The 18,301-nt window shown below is 44.3% G+C and overlaps 1 long non-coding RNA gene across 1 annotated transcript in view; it reads left to right on the top strand.

Moving 5' to 3' along the window:
* Window positions 1-15,065, top strand: part of LOC138690111 (uncharacterized) — a 50,198-nt gene extending 35,133 nt beyond the window's left edge. The window contains exons 3-4 of the long non-coding RNA XR_011328909.1: window positions 12,082-12,300; window positions 14,700-15,065. This is a non-coding gene — a long non-coding RNA (uncharacterized lncRNA). The remainder of the gene's footprint in view (window positions 1-12,081; window positions 12,301-14,699) is intronic.
* The last annotated feature ends 3,236 nt before the right edge of the window (window positions 15,066-18,301 follow it).

Raw genomic sequence — 18,301 nt, 5'->3', positions numbered from 1 at the left:
AGTCCAGAGCTTCTGCTTCTGCCCCTCTTCTTGGTATACTAACGTGCTCCAGGGAATGGGAACCAGGACCTCTGACTCCTCCCTGTACAGGCTCATGCTCAGTCTTGATTAGTGTCTGCTCTCCTTTCAGGCACCATTGAATATTTTACTGCCCCGTGGAGCAGAAAAATGATGGGAACAGCAAGAAGAATAGCCCTTTTTGGAGGAGGTGAGAAAATCGGAAGGTCAGAAATCACAAAAGAAGTGGCCTGGGGAACCCATGGGCAGCAGTAGGTTGTATTGGTGCATAGCGAGTCCCCGATCCTCTGCTGACGCAGTGACACATCGATGGCAATACCTGACCATGTCAGTGGTGTGGGACTCAGCCAGCCTGAGGATCGAGGAGCAGAGCTGGAGGTGAGGCTGTGCTCTGCTTGCTGTCAGCCTTGTCATGTGGGGCTGGTTTCAGACTCGCTTGCTGCAGCTAGAGCTGAGCCAAGGTTAAAAATGCTGCTGTCTGTAGCTTGTAAATAAGAATTCACACATGGTGCTAAGCCAATTTGTTGGTGTTACTTCCTTGTTCCTGTTGTTGCTAAAACTGCACTCATAGCAGAAAGCTAAAGGGATTGAAAGAGTCAGAAGCGTGCAAGAAAGGACGGCAGATTCTGAAGTGGGCATTTGAAGGGCTTTCTTCTGCATTGGTCATAAAAACAGCTTTCATTTCTATACAAGCACTGATGGACTCAGGATTTATATTATGGCTGATGAAATAAGCTGGAATTTGTCTATTCAGTGGCTGGTTCTGCATCCCACATGTGCAGAGCAGTCTTATTGTCTTTGACAAGGATATTACCTGAGAAAGGTAATGGTCATGGCCACAATGTCTCGCTGTCTGCCCAGCTATTTACAGTGTCTTTTTCTTAACAGATTCTTGTAAGCTTGAAATACAGCTTTTCTGGGTAAATTCATCATGTCAAGAAACTAAACATCAGCATTCAACCTTTGCAAAGGCATTTTCATGCTTCTATGTTTTGGGTCTTTTTTTTTGTTTCTCCTTGAAGGAACCAGCCGGGATTGAAAGTGGATGATTTGAGATTTGACAAGACAAACTTTAACCCTACTGGCCTTTTGCTGCTTTCACTGACTACCCAGTTATCAGAGAGGCAGGGAGGAGGTGAGCAGATGGGGGTGATGCAGGGAAAGCGCTGGGGGATGAACAGGACAGTAAAGCTGTATGTGAAACACTAGCAGAGGGGGTGATGTGTAAGGGAAGGGTTTTCTCTAGGCAGGGACCTGTGCTGGAGTGATGGCCTTCTGCACATCTGAGAGGCAGCTGAAAGGAGCAGTGAGAGAGCAGGGAAGAGGGGACAATGGATTGGAAATGGTGGGAGGCATGAACCAGACCCCAGTGAGCAGAGCTGCTCTGGTAACTGCTGTGATTGTAAAGATACGCCTGTCCCCCTGCCGAGGGCCTGACAGCTCCCACAGAGCAGGCTGTGGGTAGATAGGGTGGGCCATGAAGGAGGAGAGCTGTTGGTGGAGGAGCAGCAAGAGGATCAGGAACACATGATTTTACAGCCAATTTATCTTTGGAAAGATCGGTCCTATCACAGTCCTCTCTGCTGGCCCAGCTCTTGCCCACAATGTCACCTTTCCACAGCACTACATGAAGAATTTGGAACTTTAAAAATGCAACAATTTCTGTTTCTTTCCTCAGCAGCAATCAAGATTGCCAGTTCAATGTTCAGAAAATAGGATAAAACTGAAGTAAACAAGTCTCTAGCCTCCAGCTGTGGTGGCACAGGGACTCTCACTCCCTCAGTGGCTCTATAGATCCAACCCACTCCCTTTTCTAATTTGGCAGCAGCTTCAGGAGACCTAATCTAAAAATGTGCTGAAGCTGTGGTAATTGGTGAAATGAAGTAATTGACAAACTGGCAACAACATTTTAACCTTCTTAAAATACTCATACACTTTCAAGGTATGCAAGGTTAGCATGCCATAGAAAGTGTGCTCAGTGCTAGTTTTGGATATATAGCCAGGCTATTTCTCTGCCAAGATTTGTGCTCTGAAATGTGGCCAATACTGAGTTATTCAGGTGGATGAAGGGCATTCTAATGAGACAACAGCTTATTCACACACACTTGTGCTTGTAAAATGGCTGAAAGTTATTTTCATAAAACTATCAAAACCAGAAATTGGTTTAAAACATCGTGTTTTACCAAAAGTAAGACATTACATAGAAAATGCTTCAAAATCTGTAAAAAAATAGGTTTTACGCAGTGGTAGACTTAAACAAACAATAGGTCCTTTCCTCTTTTCAAGTCATCCACAAAATGTGCTTACTTCAATTTCATATAACTTACTCTGAAAAGTGATATGAATTTATGGGTTATGGCTGCAAACCTTTTGGTTTTATTATGGCTATTTGGATAGGCAGGCATAGTGCAACTAGTTGCTTGGAGGTGGAGTCACCTGTTCAAACTTGTAGATGTAATTTTTTACACCTGAGCTGGTTCTCTAGACTCCACTTACAGTTAAAGCAAAGAAGGCAGCAGTTTCAAGCTGTAGTTCACATTATCCTGAGGTAGATGAAATCTGTTAGATAAATTGTTCTCTGGAAGTGATGCTGCTGCTCTTGTTTTTGAGGTTTTTGCGAGAGCATCCCACTGGCTTGGATGGTCTCCAAAGAGTGTCCTCCTGCATGGCTTCACCCTTGGAGGGTCTCAGCCACCAGTCAGTCTTTCATCCTTGAGCCCCAGGTGATTTCAGATACCGTTGGGATAGGTCACAGAGTGCTTTGATGATAAAAGCCTGCTTCGTAAACCCTTGTGGAGAGCAAAGTGCAGTTTGGAAGCTCCTACCTTAGCCCACAGTGGTAGTGTGAGATGCTGTTGTGTTTTCCATGAGGCTGGGGTGGCAAGCGCAGGCATAATGTAATGCTGGCACCCCTGCAGGAGGTGATGAGCTTAAGTATGGCCCAGGCCATATTGCTGCGTGCCAGGGTGGGACACAGACTCTTAACAATTCAAGCAGTGAAGGAGAGCAGTCTGATCAAACTTTGCTAAGTACTGAAATAGCTGTTCTGGAAATCAATGCTATTCATGCTCTGCTCTGCCCTTTGAATGGTATCATTTACTCAGAATATAGCATTGCACCTAGTGCTGCATCTTGGTGTCATTGAAGCATTCCTCATTGTATTTCTCAGTGCAAAGCTAATAGCTTCTATAGAAAAGGAATCTGAGACCTGAAATAAAAGAAGAAGAAAAAGAAAAAGGTGACAGTCTTAGTAAACCTGCCAGTTCAAAGGTATATTTAGAATTTATTGTAATAAAAGAACTGTCAAACTGAAAATGAGAGGCTTTGCTTCTCAAGGTTTTACAGGGCCATGGTTCATGGAAGTGAGAATACAGCAGGACATTTTGGCTTCACCTACAGCTGAAAATTAAACAGGTTGAAGACCACCCTCTGTAACTTAGGTCAGCTTGGAAATCATCCTGATAAATTCTTTCAGTCTCCAAAACAGGATGGCTACCTGAAAATTGCCTATGGGGGATTGTTCCTGGCAGGAAGAAAGTCAGTCCTTTAAAGCCTGCCCTTTACCTCTCTCTCTAGGTCAAGTCCCTGAGTTTACTGTGGAACAATGGTGAGCTCAAAACTTTCTGTGCCTGAATTCCAGTTACAGGCCAGTCATTGAAGAGGTTTGCTTCCTGTGCACAAATCCCAGTGCTGGGACTGAGCTCCACACGTCTGTCAGGGATGTGTGGGTCTGGCATGGCCGAGCTGGGATTGCAAAGTGGGGTGGAGTGGGTATCACCCAGTCTTGGCTAGACCACATCTTTCCCATCTTCTCCAGGCTACGTTGAATGGGCAATAAGCAAGCCCTCTTTATCAAGCACTGATACTTTCTGTGCACTCAGCAACTGCAATACTGATCTTCAGCAAGCCCATGAGAAATTTATGAAAATTTGGAAGAAAACTGCTCTTGCAGGGAGCAAGCACAAAGAAGAGAGATTGTTTAAAAACTGATAAGCAAATCTGTTTGGCAGCCACTTTAAGAAGTGAGAAAACCTTGGGCATTACAGAAGAGGTTTATGTTAGCCAAAAGTCCTGCTGCTTTTGCATCTGAACCTTTAGATACTTGATCAGTCAGGTGGTGTGCTGTATATAGAAGAGCTACTGCAGTAAGCAAGTATTTTAGTCAAATCTTTTATGCTTTGGGATAGCAGAAGTTGCTGGCATAGGCACAGGGAGAGGCAAAGGAAGTATAAGGTTTGAGATCTTCTGTGACAACTTCAGAGTATCTCAGTTCTCCGGACTTCCACTAAGTCCTGCTGCCACTTCTGTGGCTCAGTGAGATGTGAAGGAGGTGTTGTCAGGGGTGCCACACATCACAGCTCATCAGGCAATGATGACAAATGAGTCAAGAAAATTGAGTGTGCTGTCACTTGTATGTGTGGAGGCACACATCTCCTCACCCAAATTCTCTTCGGATGAAATCCCAAGGACTACTCTGCAGGACAAACAACCAGGTTCACCTTACTGTAGTGGGGATAGTGCCAAGTAAGGTAAATGGATTTATACCCACTTTTTCTGAAGGGATGATGAAACAATTTTCTAGGGACAATCTCGCCTCTGAGAGACTATTGTGGTGGATGAACTGGTTTTTGCTACACTGCTTTTCAAGCTTTCATTGCCATCCCTTCATTCTACCAATAATAATAATTACTATTATTTCTATTGGCATAACATTTCTTCTTCAGAAACCCATAAATGGAGCTAGGATGCTGTGACAGGTACTGTGCAAAATAGAGTGTAAGTAACAATTCATGATATGCAAAAACCTTCCTGAGATTAAGAGTGTCATTGATTTACAGACATATTCAAATACATGAATGTAAAACCAGACATTTCAGGTGACCGGGAAGATTTACCTGTGTTGCACACCTGCTCTTCCTTGCAGTGTTCTCAACTGCTAAAAAATGCATGTACAATGCACCTCATTTATTTTTCAGGTCCTTCTCTGTCTAACAAAGCTTGAGAGCAGACAGCAGTTTCTTTTTACAGTAAGCACTATGTCACCAAAAGTAGATTAATTGCCAAATGATAAAATTAGAAATACTGAAATGGACTATCTTGGTGGATTCTAATTAATTATGGACACTAGTGCTATAATCAGAGATCATTCATTAGGTAATAGAGATATTTGGTTTCAGCTGGATAGTCTTTTCCCTTCTAGTTTCACTCATGCAATTTTAAAAGGCAAAATTCAGAATCAGGAACAACTTTTTCCCTCTGTTATAATAAAACTCACCTTTATGAAATCACATTATGAAAAGTGATCATTCTGTGCAAGCAGCTTGTGTGATTTTGAGCATGTTTATCTATCTCCATGACTCAATTAGGTATTATCATGATCTTTAGTGGACTTAGTTCTTACAAGAGCTGTGCCAGGTTGTGTACATGCCTCATCCCAGTGAGCGTGTCGAGCTTCCCAAAGAGCAAAGTAGTCTTACAATACAATTATATTTTTTCTCAAAAGTGACAATTGTTTGAGTTAAATGCATTTTGATCCAAATAAAAATCCTCTGCTCTCTTAACTCAGTTCAGCCTCCCTCTGAATGTTCTGGCTTCGGTTGCGTCCACGATTGCAGAGATATCAGGCAATCTCCTTTTCTAAGAATATTTTCAGTTCAGCTAAACCCAAGGGGTAGTAAAATTCTTGTCAGAAGCCAAAAGTCATGAGACTTCCAAGCCAAAAAAGGTTTTGACAAGTTCAGCTCTTGAGCGTTTGGTTGTTCTCCTGCAACCACCCAAAATCAGAGGTAACAGTTTTCTGTGTCTGAAAGTGACAGGAGGTTCACTACCACATCCCCCCAAAGGTTTGTAAAACACTTACATTTGGCCTGATCTTCCAGTTCAAACTAGACTGAGTGTTGTTTTTTTTTTCTTATTCCTGCAAAAAGTCTCAGTGCCATGAGGAATGGTAGAGGATTAAAAAACAGTATGTATTTTTTCTGCACATAGCTGGGTTATAAAGATTACAATATTAATTATTACTTATTAAAAAAATACATAACACATGTGCTGTTTATTTTCCAAATTACCTTGGTTTTTATAAACCAAAGAAGCCAGCTTTCCCTTTGCCATGGGATGGTGATGTGTATCCTTTTGATTCGACAGAACTTGGCCTTCCCACACCTTCAGAGGACATTTGTGAGTGACCTGATTTCCTAGCAGTGTGTTGTCAAGGAATTCCTAGAATACAGAATAAAGTACTGAAATGCAATTTTACTCTGAGATACGTAAAAGCACATTAAATTTATATCGATTGGAGACCTGTGGCCATCTTCCAAAGTACATATTTCTTTTTCATTTTTTATGGACAGGCAATTAACTTTACTTGCTTTAATATAAATTAGAGTTTAAAATAGCTGCTTAGGTTCCCTGCCTTGGAAGGTGCAATTAATTACATCTTTGCAAAATACATTGCATAGCCAGATATGTGAGATATATCTGATATCAGACACAACTCTCATGGCAAGCCATTACAAATGCAGTGTATATAATAAACTAAAGCCTTTCAGAGACGTCCCGAACACTTAACATTATACCAGGAACCGGATTCTTAGGGGGAAATCCAGCCTTCCCAGAGAAGGCGTTGGCTCAGCTCAGGCGAGGACTTCAGCAGAGCTTGCCAGAGTGAGGCAAGATGGTCTGTGCTCATCTGTGCTGGACTAGCTCCTATAGTTGTGGTGAGGCAGAAAAAGGATTTTAGCTGGTGAGTAGACCAGCCTGGTTTTGGGGGTATTTTCTTTCCCTTTGAAGGTTTTGTGGGTTCCACAAGTCCTGACTCCTGCAGATAAATCAGAATAAGACAGTAGCAGATAGCACAGGGAAGATGCAGCAGGAGTTAGGAGACGTTCAGGAGAAATGTGCCTCTACCCCTGCCTACAGGTAATGGTGTGTCAGGTCTCTGACTTTTAAGCAATCAGGAGAGGCCCAGACTGGGGGGACGAGGGTGGATTTGCCCTGGGTAGATGTCTACCAAGTAAAAGCTGACACGTGAACGGCTCATTCCGGGTTCCCAACAGAGAAGCAGAGCTTGAAGGTGCAGCTCAGCTCATCCTGTAGCAGATGTCAGGTACCTGGAGCAAGATGGGGTGTCCGCTCTGTGTTAAAAGGCTGCTGAAGGAAAAGGCCTGAGCAAGGGACCTGAAGCCGTGCACTTATGAGGGCTGTAACCCCCATTTCCTGATTCTGCGAGGATCCTTTTACTGCATTTTCTGGCTACCTGTACAAAAAGCAGTTGCAGCCTGTGGATGCAGTTAAGGGGGACTCCTAAACCCATCTGTGCCTGGGTTTTTTTCCAGGTCCAGGTGCATACTGCTTACAGCCTTCAGTGAGGCTTACAGAGCCCTTGAACATTCCTGAATGTCCTCATGATGGGGCAAAACTGCAGCCACCACTTGCAGCCCGATGGCTGATGGTGCTTGGAAGGCAATGTGGAAGTAGCTTGGAGAAGCTGGGCTTTTCCCTGAGGTGCTATGAGCTTGCACAACCTGATATGTCCATAGTGGGAAGGTGATGAGTGGGTCTTGGCAATCCTGAGCTAATTGCCAGTGATGTACTAATTGAAAGGTAGCATACCAAACAGAGGAGCGTGACCCATCTTCTTAACCCTCATTGCACAGCAGTGATGAAGCTGTAATTCAGAGCTAAGTGCCCAGGGATCAAAGATGTTAAACCACAGCTCGTAGAGCTCTGCTTGGTGCTGTTTCACTGATCATCACTGGTCTGTCCGCTGGTACGGTGAGCAGTACAGAAGGGAAGCAGACAGTGAGCCTCGCTCTCCATGCACAGCCTTTCTTCTGATGGGCAGTAAATGAAGGGAAATTCTTGTGGTACCTGTAATATGCAGCCTGACACAGGGACGTTCACAGCTATGGACCTGTCTTCACATGGAGACATTTTTAATTGCATTTCATCCTTTAGAAATGAAATTGAAGAGTGGAAAGCAAATGGCACACCCTTCCCTCCCAGCCTCAGGTGGCTGAAATACCCAGACCTCCAGAGGGAAGAGCTTTGAAGCCATGGGCCATTTCAAACCAAATTTCTTCTTTTAAAAATCAGATGAGTTAAGCATAATGAACGATATTTAGTTCCATTTTCTCTTTCAGGCATCTGAAATAGACAGCTCCATGCAGAGGAATTACCCAGTTCCCCCATGAGTGATCTTTATTTGAAATCTAATAGTGCCACCGCAGCCTTCTGTGCTCAGAGCTGGAGTGATTGACACAGCGTTATGGCAGCTACACCATGAACCGTGTGGGCTGTCTCGAAGGTTTGCTTCGCATTCATGGCACCAGTGCTCTCAAACCCATAAATTACATCATTAAAAACCCGAAACCATAGAGATGTAAATTAAAACTGTGTCAAACTGAGTTTTTCTGGTGTTCTGCAGGCTGCAGGGAGCCAGCAGTCAGGGAGACTGTACCACACGTGGATGGGAAAGTAAAGGACCTGCAAAATCAGGCTCTGACCATTGTGAAAGCTGTGCAAATGTGCTATGCACACTCAAATACACTCTCAGTCTGTCACCAATAGCACACATTTCATGGGTGACAGTTGGGCCAATAACTCATCTCTGGGTGTTACATTTCTCAATCAAAGCCATAGCAGGCAGTTCAATAAAATAGTTTTTTGCTTTTTCTCTGACTCAGGCTTTGAGTAACAAAACAGGCAGACGTGTTCTTGGGCATGGAGGATCTAGTAAGCAGTGTGGAAAATACAGCAGCGCAGACCAAAAAAGAGTAAGGGGTTGTAATACCAGGGGTTGTTCCCCATCACACATCCCTTTGCAGCAGGGCAGTTAAAGGGGTTCCTGCACCTGAAGGAATTTCATCCTTCCCCAGAGGCTTCCTCTCTTCAGACTGGGCTGGTTGGCTTCTTTTGTGTCTCTCTGCCTTGGAAAGATCCATGAAATGATCCATTTTAAGAAAACTGATTGTATCTTTTGAGACAAAGAAATTTTGCCTTTACAAATCTTTTGTTCAGCCAGGTCACTTCACAGATCTGGTTCAATGAGAACAGCTGAGGCTGTGGTTCAAGGATACAGCAAATCTTGCTTGAGTGCTCCTAGCATGGACTGAAAAAATCCAGAGCAACATGGTGTCAGGTGCTCCTCTGGGCACTCTGCTTCTTGAGAAGTATTTGGAGAACCTGGAATGGGTTAATTTGCACCCATCAGCTTTGTGCCAGACTGAAACTTTGGCATATCTGCCTGAGGGCTGGTAGCATGGAACCAGATGCTGGGCTCTGCAAGTCATCGTTTCTGGATGTCTCTTTGTCTTTTGGAGTTTCTGGATGTCTCTTTTGTCTTTTGGAACCTAAAGCTCTGAGACGCGATCATGACTGTGTTATTATAGCATTCATGGGCCAAACCAAAGGTCTTTCGAGTGGTGAAGTGGATAAAAGGAAGAGACAGACCTGCATTGACTTCTTGAGCCAGGAGCAGTGCTGTTACATTTATTATTCCTTGAAAAAAAGTCTCTTTGGCTTGGTCTGCTCTTCCTTGGAGCTATGCAAAATCTCACCACCTGCAGTGTCCTGCAGCAAGGAGCTCCACAGCTTATCATGCATTGCACAAAGAAATCCCTTCCCACTGTTTTGAATCTGCCACCTAGTAAATTTACTAGATGTTTTGTGGTTCCTATATCAGTGAGGCAGTAAACATAATTTCCTGTTGAATTCTCCACATCTTTCGTGATTTTGAGGAGCTCTCTCATCTTCCTCAGCAATGTCTTCTCCAGACTGAAGGTTCCTAGTCTGCTCACTCACTCTTTGCACAGAAACCTTTGGCCATCCCTGTCCCCTCTTTTCATGTCTTTCTCAGTTCCCCTTCATTTCTGAAATGAAGATTGCTGTACCATGCATCGTATGCTGACAGCCAGCATGACATCCCATGCTCTGCCTTTCCCAATTCCATTTCTAACCTCCCATTTGACCTCTGCCGAGCACTGAGCTGACATTTTCACAAAACTATCTCATGCCAAGGCCTCTTTCCTGAACAGCTAGTTCAGAGTTTATCACTCTGTCTGCAACAGAAGCATTATCTTTTCCCATGTGCATTACTTTCTGCTTATCTACATCAATTTGCATCTTCCATTTTATTATCCTTCACCAACTGCTTTTGTATGTATTACACCAAAGGTCATTGGGAAATTTCTGCCCTTTTTCTGGATAGCTTGGGAAATGATCCATGTGATGAATCACCCCTTGCCTCCCTGTACCGTTTCTGGGAATGTATGAGCACTAGAAACTAGCGCTAGAAACTAGAAACTAAGCTTTGCCTAAGTCAGCAGGGAAAATGCTGAGGACTGATACATTTCTTAAATCTCAACCCTGTAGGGTTTGAGGGTGTAAGTGGGAGAGAGCTCTTCCTCCTCTCAGGATGAAAAATCAGAAAACTGCTGAAGTGTTTGAGCAGGAGGTGGACCAGATGACCTCCACAAGCCCCATCCAACCTAAATTATTCCACAGTTTGGAAAAAAGTCAGATGTGGGTTTGGAGGGGGTGGCACTTTTAAAATTTCTGCATTATCTGTCAAGTTAAACAGATTTATTACATTTATTTACTATGTTGTTGAGCAATAGCCCTAATAAAGCCTAGCTGGGGGAATAGGAGCAGAATGAATTGACAGTACTGTCACATTACTGGAGAAAACATACTTTGCAGCAAGTACCAAGAGGTACCTAAACAGATGATGCAATTAAAATCACTGCTAAATATGGGCTTTTGCATTAAGGCAGTTTCTAGTACTGCCTTTTCACCTGCAGGTGGTTTTCTTTGCATGTTATGAGACATAACCCTAGAAAGCCCTTTTTTTGCATTACTTCTACCAGTCACTGGAGAAACCAGTGGCCATGTTCCGTCAACAGCTACCCTGCAACATTTGGTAGCAAGCTGAAGCATGAAGCCCCCCAGCACTAGCTGCTGTCATCTAAGCTGGGGGGTGTTTACCAACACTATCTGAGAAGCACATGCCCTTCAACTTCACACCAAGAATCTAATTTGGGACTATTTCTGGGGATTTCTTTGTAACAACATTTGGGTTTTCTTTTAATGTTGTGGTGATTTTACATGTATTATGGATTTTTACCTCCTCAGGGAACACTGCAGAGGCTGAGCTTTTCAGCTTCTCCTGCTGATATTAATCTAGCATCTGACCTAATAATAAGCCTTTGGGGGGTCACTATACACAGACTTCCGTGTGATAAATGGTTTAGGCTATTCCAGCGTGGCGTGGGACTGCAATCACCTTCTCCCAGGGCTGCAGAGCCCTGTGCCATCCCCAGCCCTCTGGTCCCCGCCATCCCAGTCCCAGACTGGAGCCACTCTGCAAAGGGCTCCTTGGCACATCCTCAGTCCTGGGACCATTCCCTATCTTTCCTGGTTGTTTCCGATGCATTCACTCAGTGCACATTAGTTCTCAATGCCAAGCTGGCTCTGCTATAGGATCACATCTCCCTACTAGGGATTTCCTTGGCTCCTGCCCACCATGCTGCCTGTCCCTGCCTACAGGCAAGGGACTTCTCACTTCTGCTCCACCTTCAGGTTTTGTCTCTGCAAACCCTCATGATTACTGATACAGACTCATGTTTTTTTCTGGTGGGGGACCCTGGAATAAGGGAAAAACAGTTTATTTTTGCACTTTGGGGGTTGGTCACGCACTTAGACCTGAAGTGAATTTTTTGCATGTGATTTTCTGCACAGCAGGTTGATGTGGTGGGTGGAAACAACATTTTTGTGTCCCTGGTTTGGAAACTTAGAGCTTAAATTATGTGTCAGTGGCAGGTCTGAAGCAAAGGAAGCCTGGCTTGCTCAGCTCTCACTCATGAGGTGGGCTGAATTTTCTTGCTTCCAGTACTGAGAAAGAGAAGAAAAAATAAATTATTTCCACAGCAGAGGGTGTAGAATTTGAAAACACTTTCTTTTCTTGCCACAAAAAATTACATATGTATACAACACTACATATACCTATATATTTAAAAGAACCTTGGTTGGAGAGACGGGTGGGTTGCTAATGTATGTGCTTTTCAGGATTACCAGTTTTCCATACTATGTGAGACTGTCTGGATGCTGTCCCCATGGTTCATGCTGTGCTGTCCCCCTCACTGACGTCCCACATTGCAACCCGGAGGGTTGAGCATCTTTCTGGGGGTGTCGCTGATTCTGGTGGGTCTCCTCGGGAAGGCAGCAATGCTCTTGTGCAGTACAGAAGGGAGACCGAGACCAGGCGAGCGCAGGCTTTGCATCAAGGTGAGGCACTGACCAGGCTGGCTTAAAACCATCCCTGCTCTCACACTTGCTCATGAAATTATGGCTACAAAGAGAGGATTTTCTAAAACGCTTAAAGCGACCGTGTTCTCATTGGAGGAGGCGTAAGGGATTTTGCAAGTGGATTCAATGGGAATAAGACCCAGCGCTGACCCTTAAGAGGTTGATCTCTTCCTGCGCGAGGGGTCTGGTCAGAGGGAGCTGCGATGGGCATCCCGAAAAGCAGCTCCTGGAAAGGTAGAGGAGCGGCTGGGACATCTCCTGCCTGAGCTGCTGCAGGCAAGGAGAGGGAGCACGGGGGGAAGCCCAGTTGCTGGGGGATAAGGCAAGTGGCAGGAACAGGAGATGGGTCTTAAAACACTTCCTAGGACAAGAACGGGGGGGGGGGTCCTGCTATTTGGCATACACCTCCTTTAAAATACATAATAATAATAATAATTGGCATTTCACATTTCATAATGCTAATTCCAGTAGATAATTGGGTAGAATTGAATACAGGTGCTGTAGCTGGATCACCCAAGGGCATAGAAAAAAGTCTATTTAACTCTTTTGGGAGACCCAGTTTTCACGAATGCCATCTCTTCATCACCTCTCCTGTGACTTGCCTTCTCACAGACCACGCAGGGATCTCCTTGTCAGTGGCACGTGTGCTCCCTGTGTGACTGGGAAGGGAAAAGTGCTGGGACCCCCTCGCTCCCCTCCCCATCTCACTGTGCCGATGCTGCCGTACGGCCCACAGCCCACCTGTGGACCAAAGGGACAGCAGGGATGCCTGTGGACCTCAAGGGGAGTAGCTTCATCTGGTGTCTGCTTGTGTGCTTGTTTTGGCTGGGACAGAGTTAATTTTCTTCACAGTAGCTAGTACGGGGCTGTGTTTTGGATTTGTGCTGGAAACAGTGTTGATAATTCAGAGATGTTTTCCCTACTGCTGCGTGGTGCTTACACAGAGCCAAGGCATTTTCTGCTTCTCACCCCACCAGCGAGCAGGCTGGGGGGGCACAAGAAGTTGGGAGGGGACACAGCTGGGACAGCTGACCCCGACTGACCCAAGGGATATCCCAGACCATAGGATGTCATATCTAGTATATAAAGCTGGGGGAAGAAGAAGGAAGGGGGGTTGTTTGGAGTGATGGCGTTTGTCTTCCCAAGTCCCCGTTAGGCGTGATGGAGCCCTGCTGTCCTGGAGATGGCTGAACATCTGCCTGCCCTTGGGAAGTGGGGAATGAATTCCTTGTGTTGCTTTTCTTGCGTGCACGGCTTTTGCTTTACCTATTAAACTCAGCCCATGAGTTTTCTCACTTTCACCCTTCTGATTCTTTCCCCCATCCCACCAAGGGTAGTGAGCAAGTGGCTGCGTGGCGCTTGGTTGCCGGCTGGGGTTAAACCACAACACCTTGGTAGCTGCTTGATGATAGCACCTTCCCTATGAGGTTGCACTGCTTTTTGGTGTTTTTTTAAAAATTTTTCTGTCAGTGGGAACAGCTGTAGCACAGGGACATTGTGGCATTGGCACTTAATGGCATTCAGGCTCCAATCCCTCCTACACCAGCGTCAGGATCCCCATCTTTTTGCTGGGCTAACAGATGGCTTTGCAGAAGACTGGGGTAAGGAATGATCTGCAGGGGTTGCTACTGGAGTGAAAACAATGTTTTACACATGTCAGGCTGGGGCTCTGGACAAAGCAGAGGTGATTTTTATCCTGGCGTTATAGCAGGCAGAATGGATGCAAAATTACAGTGCCTGAGAAAAACAGCAAAAAAACCTGGGGGGAGGTTTACTGGCCGTTTGCTGCTCTTTAGTTAAAAATAGTATGATTATGTTCTAGGAATGATTTCAGAAAGGCAGAAGTTTGGAGCAAGAGGTAGTATCTTTTATTAGAGAAACAGATATCACTGGAAAAAATGGCCAAGCTTTTCTCACAGCTACGTTACTGCTGTACCATGATTCAGTTATTAATAAATATATTCTTACAATTTGAAAGGGGTCTGTTCAAGGCCCTCTGGAAATTGATTTGAATTGTGCCATTACTTCTGATGGTGGTTGCTGCCTTATAAATATACTCAGCAATGACATTAGCCTTGCTCTTTAATTGAGGACTGACTTCTTTCAGCAGGAAGGTGTTTCATGGCTGATTATATATGTTCCTTTGCACCAAATGACACCTGCTGTCATAATAGCTTCCATTTTTATTGCAATATAATACAAATGATCTCAAAAGGCTTCATAAATTACTGAAAGATTTACAGAAGGGAACAAGATATTTTTAAAACCTTATGTGTGAATTCTGTTTTTCTGTCTTCTTTTAGAAAGTACTTTTTTATTATTTAATTTGTCTCCTTGAAATTAATGGGAATGTCAAAGATTTTTTTTGTTTATTGCAGGGAACTACTGAATAATGAACTAATGGACATTGGGTGACTTCTTTGCTTCCCAGCAATGGAAAGGATGCAATCCTAAATACTTGGAGAAAAGAGAGAGCCCCCCCCCTTCACTCTGCAAGTACAAATTCCAAAGAAGTGAAAAAAGAAATTAGTTCAGTAAAAAATACCTCCTCATTTAGTCTGAACACCTTTCACTTTCCTGGTCCCTTCATTTTCTCACTTGTTCATGGAGCTTTCCAGATTGTACAAGGCTTTGATTTCCCTAGAAAAAGTGAGAAAACCTTTTTGCCTCCCATACGACTTTAATAATAAATCTGTCATACTCTGCCCGATGCATCATAAAGAAATGACAAAAAAAAAATAAAATTACAACCCGTTCAGCAGATATTGGCAGCGCTGGCATGAATTCAATTTGCCCATGGGTGGACAACTGAGTAACATAAAAGCAGAGTTTATATATGCTCCTGACAATAGCTGAAGGCTCTCCTGGCACAGCCTGAAGGTTCATGACCCATAAATATTTCTCCCCTGGCAATTGCAATCTCAGCCTCCTCCTACAGCAGAACTTGTAAAAGCTATAGACAGTCTATTGCTCTCCTGGGACTTTCAGGCTCCCCTTGCAGATTTTATGAGTATCAATCACAGGCATTATCTCGTAAGACTTATAGGTTACCAGCTGGTCTGGTGTGTAAAAGTGCTGCTTGCAGTGCTGGAGACTGTAAATGCCACGAATTTTAACTATTTCTGTTTATGGCATATGTATGAAAATTACATTTTCATCGTTTAGAACTCAAAGTTTCTGTTAACAGAGCAAGGATCTGATCTGAGTGTGACCAGGCACATGTGAAAAATGGATTTTACCTACCCAAAAGTTGTTTTCGTAATGCTTCAGACTCCTTAGAGAGGTTTCTGGTAGAGCTGACAGTGTTCTCAGGACTCTGGGAGGTGATCGGACACATGCTCCTGGCAAGACATGGCTTCCCTTAGTAGTACAGGCACCAACACCCTGGTTTAATGGAAAAAGGCAATGTAAAGAAAACCTGGCTTTTTTATAGATCAACCCGTTCATTTCTGATTAGTTGGTAGAGCTTTTTAAACACCCATCTGTCGGAAAGGGAACAAACCCTTCAATATGGAGAACTTGCTATTCCACATTTTTTGGTGTCTTTCCTTTTGGGTCTGTTCCTTGCATTTGGTCTTGGCAGATTGAGGCTGCAGAGACATCTGTGACTTCAGTGTATTTATACATAGGAAATAAAAGTCTTTGAGCTCAATTTCTCCATATGCCTCTTTCAGTTTTCTATTATTAGAAGGCAAACATCTTGGATGGGTTGCCAGTTAGCTATATGCAGGGCTGCCAATTGTCCCTATTTCATATTCTAAGTTGTGGATATTTTCAGACTTGTCTTTTGGTATCTTTAGAATCTGCCTGGTGAAAAAAAAAACCTCGTTATTTCACTATTGGCTTATATGAATGAGTCATTACATTTGGTAAAACACATGGAGAGTGTTTCTCAGTAGGTCTCTGATTCACCTCTTGTCCTAGCTACTTTCAAGGGAAGACTAAGAACATTTTCATGCTCCTGACATTAGAAACTGTGGCTCCTTCCTATGTTTGCCAGAAAAAGAAATGAGATGCTGGTGTCCCTCCCACCCTCCACACCCAAAAGCAATGTTCTGCCCCTATATGTGCAAAGAGGAAAATGAGAGTTTGTGGCAGGGTAATCTGGCACCTGGAGAGAATTTCACAATTCATACCTCCTGTTCTTATGCAAACCCAGCCTTGTCCTCTTGTTCCCTTGCAGAAGAGAAGGCACCATGTAGTCACAGGACCAACATTCCCTAAAAGGAAAAGAAACCAAATACCCGTAATTTAAAATATACATGAAAATTGTATGGAAAATAATAAACTCAGGTGCGTCTACTGCCTCATCAGCAAGACCATAGGGCTTTATTGAGAGAATGAGGACACTGTCCCAGCTCTTGCCTTGGCCTTTATGTTCTCCAAAGACTGAACCCACACAGGAAAGCATGATGAGGAATATATCACCTGATTTTCCTCAGATCAAGTGCCATGAGGCCCATGACAGAAACAGTGTTCCCTCAGCAGCAGGATGAATGTGCCATGTGCTGACGATATACCAAGAGCGTCACCCAACACGTGCCATGCACAAGTGTGGTGAGACCCTTCTATTAAAATGATCCTTTTAAAACCGGGCAGTGCTTCAAAGCTCCTCTGTATTTGGCTTAGATTCAGCTCACATGCTGAGAGGCTGAGCTCTCGGGATGCCCTGGCCTTGCTCTCCCCACGCTGTGGGAGAGCACGGCCAGGCACCGTACAAAACCCAGGTGTGGGGATGCTGCAGACCACCGCTCTCCTCCCCATCCCCACCAGAGGCATCTGGCAGGGCTTGGATGAGGGTTAAGCGAGCTTCCCCCCCAGAGAAGGCATCTCCTCGCTGAGGTAATAAATCACCATCTTGCAGTGACACTAATGCGCAGAAAATGCACTGCTTCTGGGTTTAGATGGTAAATACTGATTCTGTGATAACTGTGCTACAAGGATGCTTAAAGGAACAATTTGAGACATGGATTGTCCCTGTGGCAGGTGCTGTGGCATCTCACCATACCCAGGGGGCTCATGGGATAAAACAGGCAGCAAAGGGGGAATGGTATCATTTCCATTCTAACAGTAATGCTAATGTACCATCTTGCCCAAGGTCACCTGGGAAATTAAAGAGCATTGATGGATTAAAAAAAGGCAATGAGCTGATTTTGTTCAGAAAATGTTTGCTCTCTGGAGCTAGATGCCATTGAGACCTTCCAAACTTCAGTGCCAATGCGTGCTCCGGCTTTGCCTCTGTGTCTCTGGATCAGAGTCTCCATCTTGTTTCTCAGTTTAAAATGTTGGCTGATCCACTCCTTTTACTTCCAGCATAAATCTGATGATAGGAAATTATGCATCAAGCTCATTAGAAGCATTCTCGTTTCCTCCAGGATGCCTGGGGGATGTCCCAGCAGGAGGAGAGAGTTTTCTGCAGAGACACATGGAAAAGGGGAGTGATTGCCAGGAAAAAGCATCCATAAAATAAACACAAGGCTAAACCAAGTGCTGCGCTGGATGTGGCTCATCAGAGAAGGTGGTTGCAAAATGGGTGGATGTGGCTCAGACACTCTGGAGCTCCTTGCTGGGGTACCAAAAGCAGCTCCGATCCTGTGCTATCCCGTACTTGCATGTCCCCAGGGCCACCGACGGTGTGAAACGCAGAGCTAGGGGCACTGGTCCCAGGCTGCTTCTGAAACATGAGATACTGTGTACTGCCTAAGGCAGGTTACTGACTGCTCCTGAAAATCTCTAAAGAAATGGCTGGTTTAAAAAAAAAAAAAAAAGCATCAAACTCCTGAAATCTTTGGGTTTTGAATCTGACTCCTGTGAATATTGCCAATGGCTCCTGACTTGTAGAGGGTTTATGCACTGCTTTGCGCCCAGGACCAGTGTGTGGACGTGGTGGTTCCGCAGCGCCATTTCCTTTCCTTTGCAGTGCTATGTCCATAGCCTTTTGCATATCTTAATGCAAATATGGATGTAGCACTGAGTTGCG

The sequence above is a fragment of the Haliaeetus albicilla genome, chromosome 20 (genome assembly GCF_947461875.1).
Source record: "Haliaeetus albicilla chromosome 20, bHalAlb1.1, whole genome shotgun sequence".
Classification (NCBI taxonomy): Eukaryota; Metazoa; Chordata; class Aves; order Accipitriformes; family Accipitridae; genus Haliaeetus; species Haliaeetus albicilla.
The sequence above is the reverse complement of the archived record's forward strand: the minus strand, read 5'-3'. Positions and strand labels throughout refer to the sequence as shown.